The 13,165-nt window shown below is 39.2% G+C and overlaps 1 pseudogene; it reads left to right on the forward strand.

Moving 5' to 3' along the window:
- Positions 1 to 6,635: 6,635 nt before the first annotated feature.
- Positions 6,636 to 9,021, forward strand: LOC110287898 (vomeronasal type-1 receptor 4-like; annotated as a pseudogene).
- The last annotated feature ends 4,144 nt before the right edge of the window (positions 9,022 to 13,165 follow it).

A 13,165-nucleotide genomic window follows, 5' to 3' on the forward strand; every position in this document is an offset into this window, starting at 1 on the left:
ATTATTTTATTGAAAATGTCTTTTGTAAAGTCACAACATTTGTAAGCTTACGAAATGGGGAGATATCTCCTAACGTCAAGTAAAGCAATGTAGTTGTTCATATTAATCAGTTTAAAGGTGGTATGATGTACTCTAGCTCACTTAACACAGATCATAGGTACTTGTTAGATTAAAAGAAATTATGTTAATATATCCCTTCATTTTCCCCAGAGAATATTTATAAAGATAAACTAGGTTTGTATGTGTGTATAGGAAAAACCATAGAAGAATAGAAAGAAAAATTAGAACTAATAGAGGTATCCTGCCCCAACCCATGCATTCTTAGCAGGGTCTCTAAGATGGGAAAGAAAATAAAAGCAAGAGAAACAGTTGTTTCCAGGTTTCATTCAGCTGTGGCAGAGACACCTCACTTAAGGGGAAGACATTCTGCCAATAAAGAGGATGCTGTTGGTCTTGCTGTGCTTAATGAAGAATAGGAACAGATGATCACAATAGAATTCTTCTGTAATCTGTAAAGATAAATTATGGGATTTCACCCCTGTGGCAGCAGCAGCTTCTGTTCCCTCTTCTTTACCTCCACAAAGGACTTGTGTAAAACTTTAGACACCATGACCTTGAGTGCTGCTCATGCCAGAAATGTCAGCCTTCTGTGGAACGAAGGCATCGACCATCCCTATGTGTTCTAATGGAAGTGGGAGATCATAATTCTGTTCCACTTTGAACTGAGGCAAAGATAAATACAATCCTGTCATATGCATGTTTTCTACTCTTGTCCACTCTAGTAACTTGTCAGCAGTGAGTTGTTCTTCAAACTTTAAAAGTGGAAGAAAAGAGATTGCCATGTGTATTAGTTAGGGTTTTACTGCTGTGACCAGACACCATGACCAAGGTAAGTCTTATAAAAACCAACATTTAATTGGGGCTGGCTTACAGGTTCAGAGGTTCAGTCCATTATGATCAAGGTGGGAGCATGGCAGTATCCAGGGAGGCATGGCCCAGGAGGAGCTGAGAGTTCTATGTCTTCATCCAAAGGCTGCTAGTGGAAGACTGACTTCCAGGCAACTAGGGTGAGGATCTTATACCCACACCCACAGTGACACACCCATTCCAACCAGGTCACACCTATTCCAACAAGGTCACAACTTCAGATGGTGCCACTCCCTGGTCCAAGGATATACAAACCATCACATTCCACTCCCTGGTCCCCATAGACTTGTTCAAAAACATGAGTCTATGGAGGCCACACTTAAACATTGCATAATGCAAAATGCATTTAGTCCAACTTTCAAAGTCCTCATAATCTATAGCAGTCACAACAATGTTAAAAGTCCAAACTTCAAGGTCTCTTCTGAGATTCATCCAACTTAATTAACTGTAATCTCAAAGCAAGTCAGGAAACCAGCTGGGCAAACTCCAAACTCTGCATCTCCATGCCTGATGTCAAAGCAGTCTTCCGATCTCCACTCCTTTTTCATCTTTGTTGACTGCAACAAACTGCTTTCTCCTGGGCTGGTTCCACTCCGTTATATCCTTGTATATCCTTGGACCACACATGCTTTCCTCAGCATGTGTCCCATGGCTCTGGCATCTTTAACACCTTTGAGTCTCCAAGGCAATTTCAATGTTACAGCTTCTTGTTCAAGTGTCTGGGATTCCACTTGATCTTTTGGACTCCTCCTAAGGGCTGGCATCACTTTTCCAGCTCTGCTCTCTGTAGCACTCTAAGCTCAGGTTGATCCACTCTGCTACGGCTGCAGTTCTTGGTGATCACTCCATGGTACTGACATCTCCAATACACTGGGGTATTCCAAATCAACTAGGCTTCACCAATAGCCTCTCATAGGCTCTCTTCAGGGTGCCAAGCCTCAAATCCTTTGCATGACACCTTCAGTCCTGGGCCATCAACTACAACTGAGGCTTCACCTTCTCCAATGGCCTTTCCTGGCCTCTCACAGTGCTAAGCCTCAGCTTCTCTCCATTATCTCTTCATTCCTTCACAAGCAGTACCACCTGAGTGACTCTTACACATTACCAAGTCCAGCCGCAGCATGAGGTACAACCTTGGTTATCTCTGGAACACAGCTTCTTTGTGCTCCCAGCAAACAATTTCCAGAAGATTTCACCTCAGTGATGCTGGTCTCTTCTTAATCACTGCTAATTCCTTAGCTCCAGCTAACCAGCATCAATTTTCCCAGTAGTTCCTTCCATTCTTAACTCTAGAGCCAGAGCCACATGGCTGAAGCTGCCAAGTTCTGCTGCTTACAGGAACTAGAACATGATCCCCTTGTACTATTACATTATCACTAGCTTTATGTTTTCTAAATCCTTCACTGCCTAACCTTGGCTATCCTGGTTCTTGCTCTGTAGATTGACCTTGAATGCAGAGATCAGTATGCCTGTCTCCTGAGATTAAAAGTGTGTACCATCATGCCTGGATTTAATTTAGCTGGGTAGGATCTTGCCCCAAGGTCCCACTCCCTTAATCTGCTATCTCCTAGAACACAGGAATTTGTTCCATTTCACTTCCTGGTACCCCTTTAATACTCAAACCATATATTTTATAGTTTTCCTTTCAAAGCTTGCTATGCTTGTTCAAACTTCTCTTCATAAGACTTAACCAGAGAACAAAGTCTCTGCTGGGCTTTTTTGAGACTTCTTTTGTCAATGGAATTAATCCAAGTCTCTTCACCTTAGCCTCAGGGAAACTTTTCAGACAAGGGCAAAAAGTAGCCACATTCTTCACCAAAATACCACAAAACCAGTCTTTATGCCACATTCTGAAATTCTTCTCCTTTGAAATCTCTTGGGCCAGGTCAACACAGTTCAAATTACTCCCAGCAACTAAGTCTTCCATATTCCTACAAGGATGACCCATTAAGCCCCATTTAAAGCATTCCATTGCTTTCCAAATACAAAGTCCCAAAATCCACATTCTGTCAAATAAAAGCATGGTCAGGCCTATCACAGCAATACCTCACACCCAGTACCAACTTCTGTATTAGTTAGGGTTTTAATGCTGTGACCAGATACCATGACCAAGGTAAGTCTAATAAAAACCAACATTTAATTGGGGCTGGCTTACAGGTTCAGAGGTTCAGTCCATTATCATCAAGGTGGGAGCATGGCAGTATCCAGGGAGGCATGACCCAGGAGGAGCTGAGAGTTCTATGTCTTCATCCAAAGGCTGCTAGTGGAAGACTGACTTCCAGGCAACTAGGGTGAGGATCTTATACCCACATCCACAGTGACACACCCATTCCAACCAGGTCACACCTATTCCAACAAGGACACACCTTCAGATGGTGCCACTCCCTGGTCCAAGGATATACAAACCATCACACCATGATTAACTGAAAGACTGTAACTTACATGAACAATGAATTAAAGTGAAACCTTTAGGAATAAATAAGTACTGGTATTTTGGTTTAGACATATTTAGATAATTTAAAGTTAGATTTTATTTCCAATATACAAACACTAGAATCATTGTTTTATACAAAATAATCTAAATACATTATTGTTTATGTCCCAGCCACATATATTATTTTAAACGATGTTTCTTTATATTTTCATGTACATAGTATTACATTTATCATTATCATATAATATTCTGTTTTTCTTTTCATTAAAAATATTTATAAACATTAAAAAGAAGAAAATATAGTTTTTAAAATTCTTCATTAATATATTTCCATGAAGCCCTTTTAATTGGTACTTAGTATTATTAACTCTCCCTATATTCTTTCCTCCATCCCGTCAAGATAATTTAATTAATCACTTTCCATTATTCCCTTTAGTCCTTAAATGCCTTTGTTCTATCACAAGACCTTTAATCCTATGTCTCTTACTTTTATAGAAGTATTCCAAATTAAAGACATAAAACTCAAGATTCAAAATCAAGAGTCAAAGATTCTACAAACTAAGGAAAATAAGCAATGTTTGTCTTAATTTGTGGGTTACCATATGAAGAATGTTTGCTTCTCAATGAACCATTTATCTACAAAGTTTGTAATATTATTTTGCTTAGTAGACGAATAGTATCCCATGGTTTAAATGTACCTCATGATCATTTTCCATTCATTATCTGATGGACATTTAAACTGTTTCTATATCACGGCTATAGTGAATATGGCACCCATGAAAATGGGTGATTGCTATATTATTAACTGATTCCTCAATCCATTTTCTTGAGTGTAATTACAGAAATTGTTTTTTTCCAAGTAAATTTCTATAAAAACTGGTACAGTCTAATATAATAATAAATTTCCATGGAGGTCTCAGAAAATGAGTCATGACCTATCTCAAACTACATAAACCTTGGAATAACCCAAGAACTCATGGTGGGGAACCCAGGCTTCAGTTGTTTGATTTGTCAGACTAAAATGCTCTTGTCCACACATGTGAATATACAAGATTCCAGACTGCCTGGTGTTGGTCTGTCTGGATGGACTTGATGTCAGCCAGATTTTACAAGGTGAAAGCATATTATGTAATGCATACACACACCCCTTGATATAAACCTAACATATCTCTTGATCTCCCCTGAAGAGCACCTCTCTATACCTGATGCCAACACCACTTTACCACTTAAATACTCCCTAAGGAAACAAGGAAAACTTCTTGTAACTTTGGCACTACTACTCATTATGATATAACAAAATCTTGGGCATCATCAATAATTACCAGGAAGTGAAAATGGTGTTTTGCCTTTGGGATAAATGCATTTTCTTTCATTAAAAGTTTTCCAATACAGTCATATTCAATAACACGGCCGATGACAAGGAAATGGACTCTCTGAGGGATTTCAGAACCTAACACTGTCCCTTTATGAGCTCTGATATCTGGCTTCATCCAGCAATTGGCAAAGCACTTTATGGGAGAGGTAGGCACTTCTCTGAACCTGTCTTAGGAAATAGATGCACAAAGATGTTCTTTAAAGGGAGAGGAACTTAGGGCTACGTTTCTTCAGTAACTGTTCAGGAGCTGGCCTACATCTCTGTGAGCAACCCCGTATTTATTGGTCCTAAGCAGGTGAGAAACTTGCAAGTTTAAATTTCTGCTTAAAGTTCTCTTCTCCCTCCTAAAATCCAACGTGACCTTTAAAGTGAACATTTGTCATTACAATGCTTTTGTCTTTCTCTCCCTAATTTTACTAATTATGTCAATGTTTTCATTTGTCTAAAGACATGTCGATTTCATGGCTCAGCATGTATATGTAAACATACTTTAAAGTGACATGCATACATTAGATAACTGGTTTTTAGTTGTTCGATGGAGTCGTATTCTTCCTATAGGGGAAAAAAAATAAAGTCAGGTCCAGAAAAAAGCATGAGCTATATAAAACAAGTATACAAATAATCTGTGTGTACAAAGCATTTAATAGTGATGGTGGTAATGTTTTTTATTGTGGTTCACAAAAGAAAGAGATGACTCAGATATGTGCCCAGCACCAAATTCCTCAGAAAAACAAATAAAACTCAGACTGTTATGAATCAACAGAATACTAGGATCCCCCAGATTTTTTTTCCCAAATGAATGATACAAGTGTAATTCAAGGTTCTTCTGTGTGAAAATGAAACTAGCACATTTTAAAAATAATAGATGTGCTTTTATCATCATGATGAGAAGTCTGAAAATATATCAACATTATTTGGATTAATTGGGGAGAATATTTGATTCACTCTTTTTTTATAAAGATTTTATTTGCTTGGTTTTTTGTTTGTTTGTTTATTATTTATTTATTTATTTATTTACTTACTTACTTACTTATTTAATGTATGTGAGTACACTGTAGCTGTCTTCAAACACACCAGAAGAGAGAATCTGATCCCATTACCGATGGTTGAGAGCCACCATTGGTTGCCTCGAATTGAACTCAGGATTTTTGGAAAAGCAGTCAGTGCCCTTAACTACTGAGTCACCTTCTCAGATCCTCTTTCATATATGATTATGAAACATGGATTTTGATTTTGTGTTACATTTTTAAAGATTTCTTTCTTAATTTTATTTTATGTGCAGAGGTGTTTTGCCAGCGTGTATGACTGGGAAGGTCCAAATGCCTTGGGATTGGAGTTACACACAGTTCTAAGTAGCCATTGCAGAGTTAGAAATAGAATATGGGTAATCTGGAAGCACTCAACTCCTGAGAAATCTCCCCAACGCTTGATCAAATATGTAAAAGACATTCTGATTTTATGTTATGCCTATTATGGTTTTGCTTGTGTGCATGAGTAGATATACATGAATAGAGTGCCATGAAGCTGAGTAGAGGTCATTAGATCCAGAATCATCTCTTAAACAACATATTTGTATTTCTTAATGCATTGTTATAACATGAGGGATGATGTCAGTTCTCATGAAGCAAAAATGCACTCCTCTCTACAAACATTCATGTATACATATGCAGAGCCCATGCTGTGTTAAAATGTGTGACATGCTGTTGAACAACACAGGTAGAATTGTATTACAAACACACACACACACACACACACATACACAAACACACTTATATCATGAGTGAAGGGAAAGGAAAATAAGTCTGAAGTTGATATTCTGGATCAATGTCCAATCATTGTTTTCCAGAAAAATCTCCTGTAGTCTTTCAAAACAGTGGCAGATTTTCAAAAAAAAAAAAAAAAGTCTCCAAATCATTTGAAAAACAGTTGAAAATCTTAGATAATCGAGAAAATTTTTGAAGAAAGCACGGCCCAACCTGATTCTTACACCACTGTGCTATGAAGCCATCTCCATGTTGCCTCAGAATAAAACCCTGAAAACCATGGAAATGTTGGCTCTTCAGATCCTTTTGCTTTGCCATGTTGTGGTTGGGACTGTGGGCAACATCCTTCAGTTTGTCCATAACTTCTCTCGAATCTTGACTGACTCCAGACTGAAGCCTATACAGGTCATTCTAATCAACTTGGCTGTGGCCAATGCATTCATGCTCCTTCTGTTTGCGTATTCATATGACCTTACTGATATTGTTCCCAGGAAGCCTCCAACTGACCTCAAATGTAAACTTGCATACTTCTTTCACATGGTTGCTCGAGGCACAATCATGTGCTCCACCTGTGTCCTCAGCACCTACCAGTTTGTCACTCTTGTTCCTGGTACCTGGGCTAGGGTCATGTTCAGAGAAATATCCCCTAAGGTTGTGAGCTATTGTTGTTACAGCTGCTGGTTGTTCAGTGTCTTAAATAATGCTTACATCCCAATGAATGTCAGTGGTCCACAGAAATCACACAATGACTCTGATTCTAAAGGCAATTCGATATGCTCCATCTCTGGGGTCAGTGTGAACATGAATGTCTTGCGGTTTTCCCATGACATCATATTCCTTAGCATCATGGCCTGGACCAGTTTCTCCATGGTGATTCACCTACACAGACACCACCAGAGAATGAACCACATACATAAGGTCAATCAAAACAACAGAGGCCATGCTGAGACCAGAGCAGCCCACACCATCCTGATGCTGGTGGTCACATTTGTGAGCGTATATATTCTAAATTGTATTAGTATTTTATTTCACATTTCCTTTGTGGAATCTCGTCTCTGGTTGAGGTATGTCACAAAACTCCTGGCTCTAAGCTTCCCCACCATTTCTCCCTTACTGTTGATATTTAGGGATTGTAAGGGTCATTGTTCTCTGCACATCATTGTCAGTATGGAAATCCACGTGACAGAGGGAGCCATTACAGAGGGACATTAAGGTCAAAACACGGCCAAACCCTGAAAAATCTCATCCTGATACCAGCAGAAGGACTGATCCTGCCTTGCTCTAGGACTGCATCTACCCAGTATACACAGAGCCAGTCCATCCTCCAGCTCTGCCAGCCTGTGACAGTCATGTAACCTAGTGGCCAGGATGCAGGGTAAACTTCCTATCTCCTTATGAGAACATGTCCAGCTAGCACCAGGAATTCCTAATCATGAAAATGAAGCACTGTTGTATAGACCATGCCACTCCCAATAAAGATGTCTGTTTCAGTGAAAACCATCTTGAGAGAAGGCTGTTTCTCCTGGACTCAACACTGACTGAGATTCTGATAACATTCCTGCATAAATATGCCTGTTTATTGGTTTTATAAAGGACAGCTACTTGAAAATTGGACATAGTACTACCGGAGGATCTCACAATACCTCTCCTGGGCATATATCCCGAAGATGTTCCAACTGGCAAGAAGGAAACATGCTCCACTATGTTCATAGCAGCCTTATGTATAATAGCCAGAAGCTGGAAAGAACCCAGATGTCCCTCAACAGAGGAATGGATACAGAAAATGTGATATATTTACACAATGGAGTACTACTCAGCTATTAAAAAGAATGAATTTATGAAATTCCTAGGCAAATGGATGGATCTGGAGGGCATCGTCCTGAGTGAGGTAACACAATCACAAAAGAACTCATTTGATATCACTCACTGATAGGTGGATATTAGCCCAGAAACTTAGAATACCCAAGATACAAGATATAATCTGCAAAACACATGAAACTCAAGAAGAACAAAGACCAAAATGTGGACACTTTGCCCCACTTAGAAATGGGAACAAAACACCCATTGAAGGAGTTACAGAGACAAAGTTTGGAGCTGAGACGAAAGGATGGAGCATCTAGAGACTGCCATATCCGGGGATCCATCCCATAATCAGCTTCCAAACGCTGACACCATTACATACACTAGCAAGATTTTGCTGAAAGGACCAAGATATAGCTGTCTCTTGTGAGACTATGCCAGGGCCTAGCAAACACAGAAGTGGATGCTTACAGACAGCTATTGAATGGATCACAGGGCCCCCAATGGAGGAACTAGAGAAAGTACCTAAGGAGCTAAAGGGGTCTGCAACCCTATAGATGGAACGACAATATGAACTAACCACTACCCTCCCCCGCCTCCAGAGCTCATGTTTATAGCTGCATATGTATCAGAAGATGGCCTAGTTGGCCATGATTGGAAAGAGAGGCCCATCGGTCTTGCAAACTTTATATGCCTCAGTACAGGGGAACGCCAGGGCCAAGAAGTGGTAGTGGGGGAGAGGAGTGGTGGGGGTAGGGTATAGGGGGACTTTTGGGATAGCATTGGAAATGTAAATGAAGAAAATACCTAGTTAAAAAAAAGAAAAAAAGAGAAACTTTTCTATACAGCCACTTTTTAGAAGTTATTTATGAGCTCTAGGAGTTCTAATATATGATGCATAGGGTTGCTAATATATACATATACTATTATGTCATCTCTGAATGGTGATACTTTGACTACTTCCTTTCCAATTTGTATTCCATTGATTTCCTTTTGTCCTCTGATTGCTTTTTTTAGGACTTCAAGTTCTGTATTGAATAGAAAGGGAAAGAGTGCCAGGCATGGTGGCGCACGCCTTTAATCCCAGCACTTGGGAGGCAGAGGCAGGCAGATTTCTGGGTTCAAGGCCAGCCTGGTCTACAAAGTGAGTTCCAGGACAGCCATGGCTATACAGAGAAACCCTGCATCGGAAAAAAAAAAAAAAAAAAAAAAAAAAAAAAGAGAAAGAGTGGGCAGCCTTGTCTTTTCCCTGATTTTAATGTTATTGCTTTCATTTTCTCCCCATTAAATTTGTTATTGGTTATTGGCTTTCTGCATATTGCTTTTATTGTTTGGGGTATGTGCCTTGTATTTCTGAACTCTCTAAAACTTTTAACATAAAGGGGTATTCAATTTTGTCAAAGACATTCTCACCATCTAATGAGATGACAGTGTGAATTTTTTCTTTCAGTTTGTTCATATGGGGATTACATTAGTGAATTTATATATATTGAGCCATCTCTGCAATCTAAAAGATGAAGCCTATTTGATCATGGTGGATGATGTCTTTGACGTATTCTTGGACTTGATTTGTGAGTATTTTATTGAGTATTTTTGCATCTGTGTTCATACAACAAATAAGTCTGAAATTGTATTTCTTTGTTGAGACTTTGTGTGGTTTAGATATCAGGGTGACTATAGCCTTGTCAAATGAATTTGGCAATGTTGCTTCTGTTTCAATTTTGTGGGATAATGTTAGGAGTATTGTTATTAGTACTTCTTTAAAGGCCAATTTACTTCTGCCTAAAGCCGTCTGGATCTGGGCTTTTATTTTACTTGAAACTTTTGATGATTGCCTCTAATTCTTTAGTGGTTATAGGAATTTTTACCTGATCTTCATTCAACGATAATTGGAGTCTATCAGGAATACCATCCATTTCATTTAGATTTTCCAATTTCATGAAGTACAGGCTTTTAAAATAAGACCAAATGATTCTTTGGATTTTCTACATGTCTGTTGTTATGTCTCCCTTTTCATTTCTGACTTTTCTTCTTTGGATGTTGTCTTTCTGCCTTTTACTTAGTTTGACTAAGGGCTTGTCTATCTTGTTGATTTCCTCAAAGAACCACCTCTTGGATTTGTTGATTCTTTCAGTCACTTTCTTTGTTTCCAATTTATTGAATTCAGCCATGAGCTTTGTTATTTCCTGCCATCTACTCTTCTTGGGTGTGTTTCTATCTTTTATCTAAAGGTTTCAGGAGTAGTATTAAGTTGCTAGTATGCAATCTTTCTACTTTGGGGCTGAGACTGAAGGAAGGACCATCCAGAGACTGCCCCACCTGGGTATGCATCCCCTAAACAACCACGAAACCCAGACACCAGCAAGATTTTGCTGACAGGACCCTGAAATAGCTGTCTCCTATGTCGCCAGTGCATAACAAATACAGAAGTTTATGCTCACAGTCATTGGATGCAAAACAGGGTCCCCAATGAAGGAGGTAGGGAAAGGACCCAAGGAGCTGAAGGGATCTACAACCCTATAGGAGGAACAACAATATGAACTAACCAGTACTCCCAGAGCTCCTGTCTCTAGCTGAATATGGCCTATTAGGCCATCAGTGGGAAGAGAGGTCCTTGGTCTTGTGAAGAATCTATCCCCCAGTATAGGGGAATGCCATGGCCAGGAAGCAGGGGTGGGTATGTTGGGAACCAGGGAAATGGAGAGGGTATAGTGGATTTTCAGAGAGAAATCTAGGAAAGGGGATAGGATTTGAAATGTAAATGAAGAAAACATCTAATAAAAAATAAATGTGAAAAATATGAAAAGAATAATCCCACTAAATTCACAGAGAGAAAGAAGCTTAGAAAAAAAGGGAGCTTAAAAAGGGGGACATAGGGGGTTGCATAGATCCTCCTGTAGAGGGAAATAGTAGAGATTGTGCATTTGAACTATAAGCAAGTATACAGTGGAAAATGGAGAATCATATGGGAGAAAGATGACTGAAGAGAGAGACAGAGACAGAGAGTAAGGGAGAGAGACAAATGCATGGAATTGGGGGGATTTGGGGAGTGATGTAGAAACCTATTACAATCGAAAGTTCCGGGAATTTAGGAGTATGTCCCTAATTAGTACTTCAAGCAATGGATGACTCACAGTGTATTATGACAATCTTCTGTAACCAGAAAAATCTTCTAGGGGTGGAACTTGTCCACCAACCCAGCCACAAAGCATTCCAAATACAACATGCCTTGTCTTCAAGTAATGCTGTAGCAATAATGGCTCAGAGCTTGTGGATGTGAGCAACCAATGACTGATCTATCTTGAGGCCCACACAACAAAAATGAGCCCATGTATGATGCTGCCTATATGCCCAGAAATTGGGAACTTGATCGCCTGAAGACCTAGTCACAACTGGCAAAACAAACAAACGACTCAAGTATGATGAAAACATTCCTAATGATATTCTGTGCTCACACGGGCTTTCTCCAGCACCTGTTGGTACCAGAGGCAGAGGCACATAGCAAAACAATAGATGGTGCTTGCGGAACCCTGAGGAAGATGGGTAGGAAGAACTATAGGAATCAGAGTGGTCAAGGACACCAAGAGAACATGGACCATAAAATCAACTAAGCAAGGCTTATAGGGGCTCATAGAGTGAATTCAATCATGGAGCCAGCATGGGTCTGACCTAGGACTTCTGAAAATGAGTTATTAGAATTAGAATTAGAATTAGAGTTAGAATTAGAATTAGAATTTTGTTAGAACTCCTAACATAGGAAGTGGGGCTGTCTCTGACGTTTTGCCTACCCTGAGGATCCACATACTCCTTCTAGACTACCTCATCCAGCCTTGATAGGAATAATGTGTGAAATAGTTCAGTTGCTAAGATCAGTTTCTATCATGCACAAAAACCAAATTCTATTCCAGCACCCTCTTGAAAACTAACAATTATTGATAACTACAATTTTAGAGGGCCTGATGCCTTTTTATGGCTTTCATGAGCACTGCACACATGTCGTACACTGACACACAGTATATCACATATAAACATAAAATATAAATAAATAAATCTTGCTTTTCAATCTGGCACTTGAATTTTTACTTTTTGTCTTTGATATACAGAATGAAGGCCCTTGATTCATAACTTACCTGTTTGTCTTTTCGCATTTCTCCTGACACTTTTCATGACTTTATTTTCTATTGCTTTGTAATATTCAGTCATTTCAATATTTAAGTTAATGGTGGTAAAATATGTGAAAATTAGTATTTGTTTTTGCATTGTACTATGAGCTCAAAAGACTGATGTTTTAGTTAGAATCACTGTTAGGAACTTCATAGAGTATTTAGTAATGACATGGTAATTCTGTATGAGTTACAGCAGGTCACACACTATTATATAAGCTTAGTACCTGTCATCATGAACAAACAAGCAAGGGTAGATTCCAGGCCTTATATATTAGTAGGTGGCACACATACTGAGCCAAATTCTCTGCTGAAAACATAGACATTTTCTACTTAGAAACAATATTCCTTAAACAAAAGGAGGTGGGGCAAGTCAGCCCCCCTGGTTAAAGGTCATTAATTCTTTAGATCCATGTCAATGGCTTGTGACTCCTAGAGTAAAAACTAACATTACTACATTTAAAAAATAACTCTTACCATCTGTAATGATTTTGAAGTGCCTGGCACTTCAAAATTTTGAAGGATTTTGAAGGAAGTGGCACTACTAGGAAGTGAGGCCCTACTGGAATAGGTGTGGGCTTTTTGGAGGACGTGTGTCAATGTGGGCATGGACAATGAGATCCTAACCACATTGGGGTCAGTCTTCTGCAAGAAGCCTTCAGATGAAGAGATAAAACTCTTAGCACCTCCGGTATCATGCCTG

The sequence above is a fragment of the Mus caroli genome, unplaced genomic scaffold (assembly GCF_978045245.1).
Source record: "Mus caroli unplaced genomic scaffold, Mus_caroli_1 scaffold_8, whole genome shotgun sequence".
Lineage (NCBI taxonomy): Eukaryota > Metazoa > Chordata > Mammalia > Rodentia > Muridae > Mus > Mus caroli.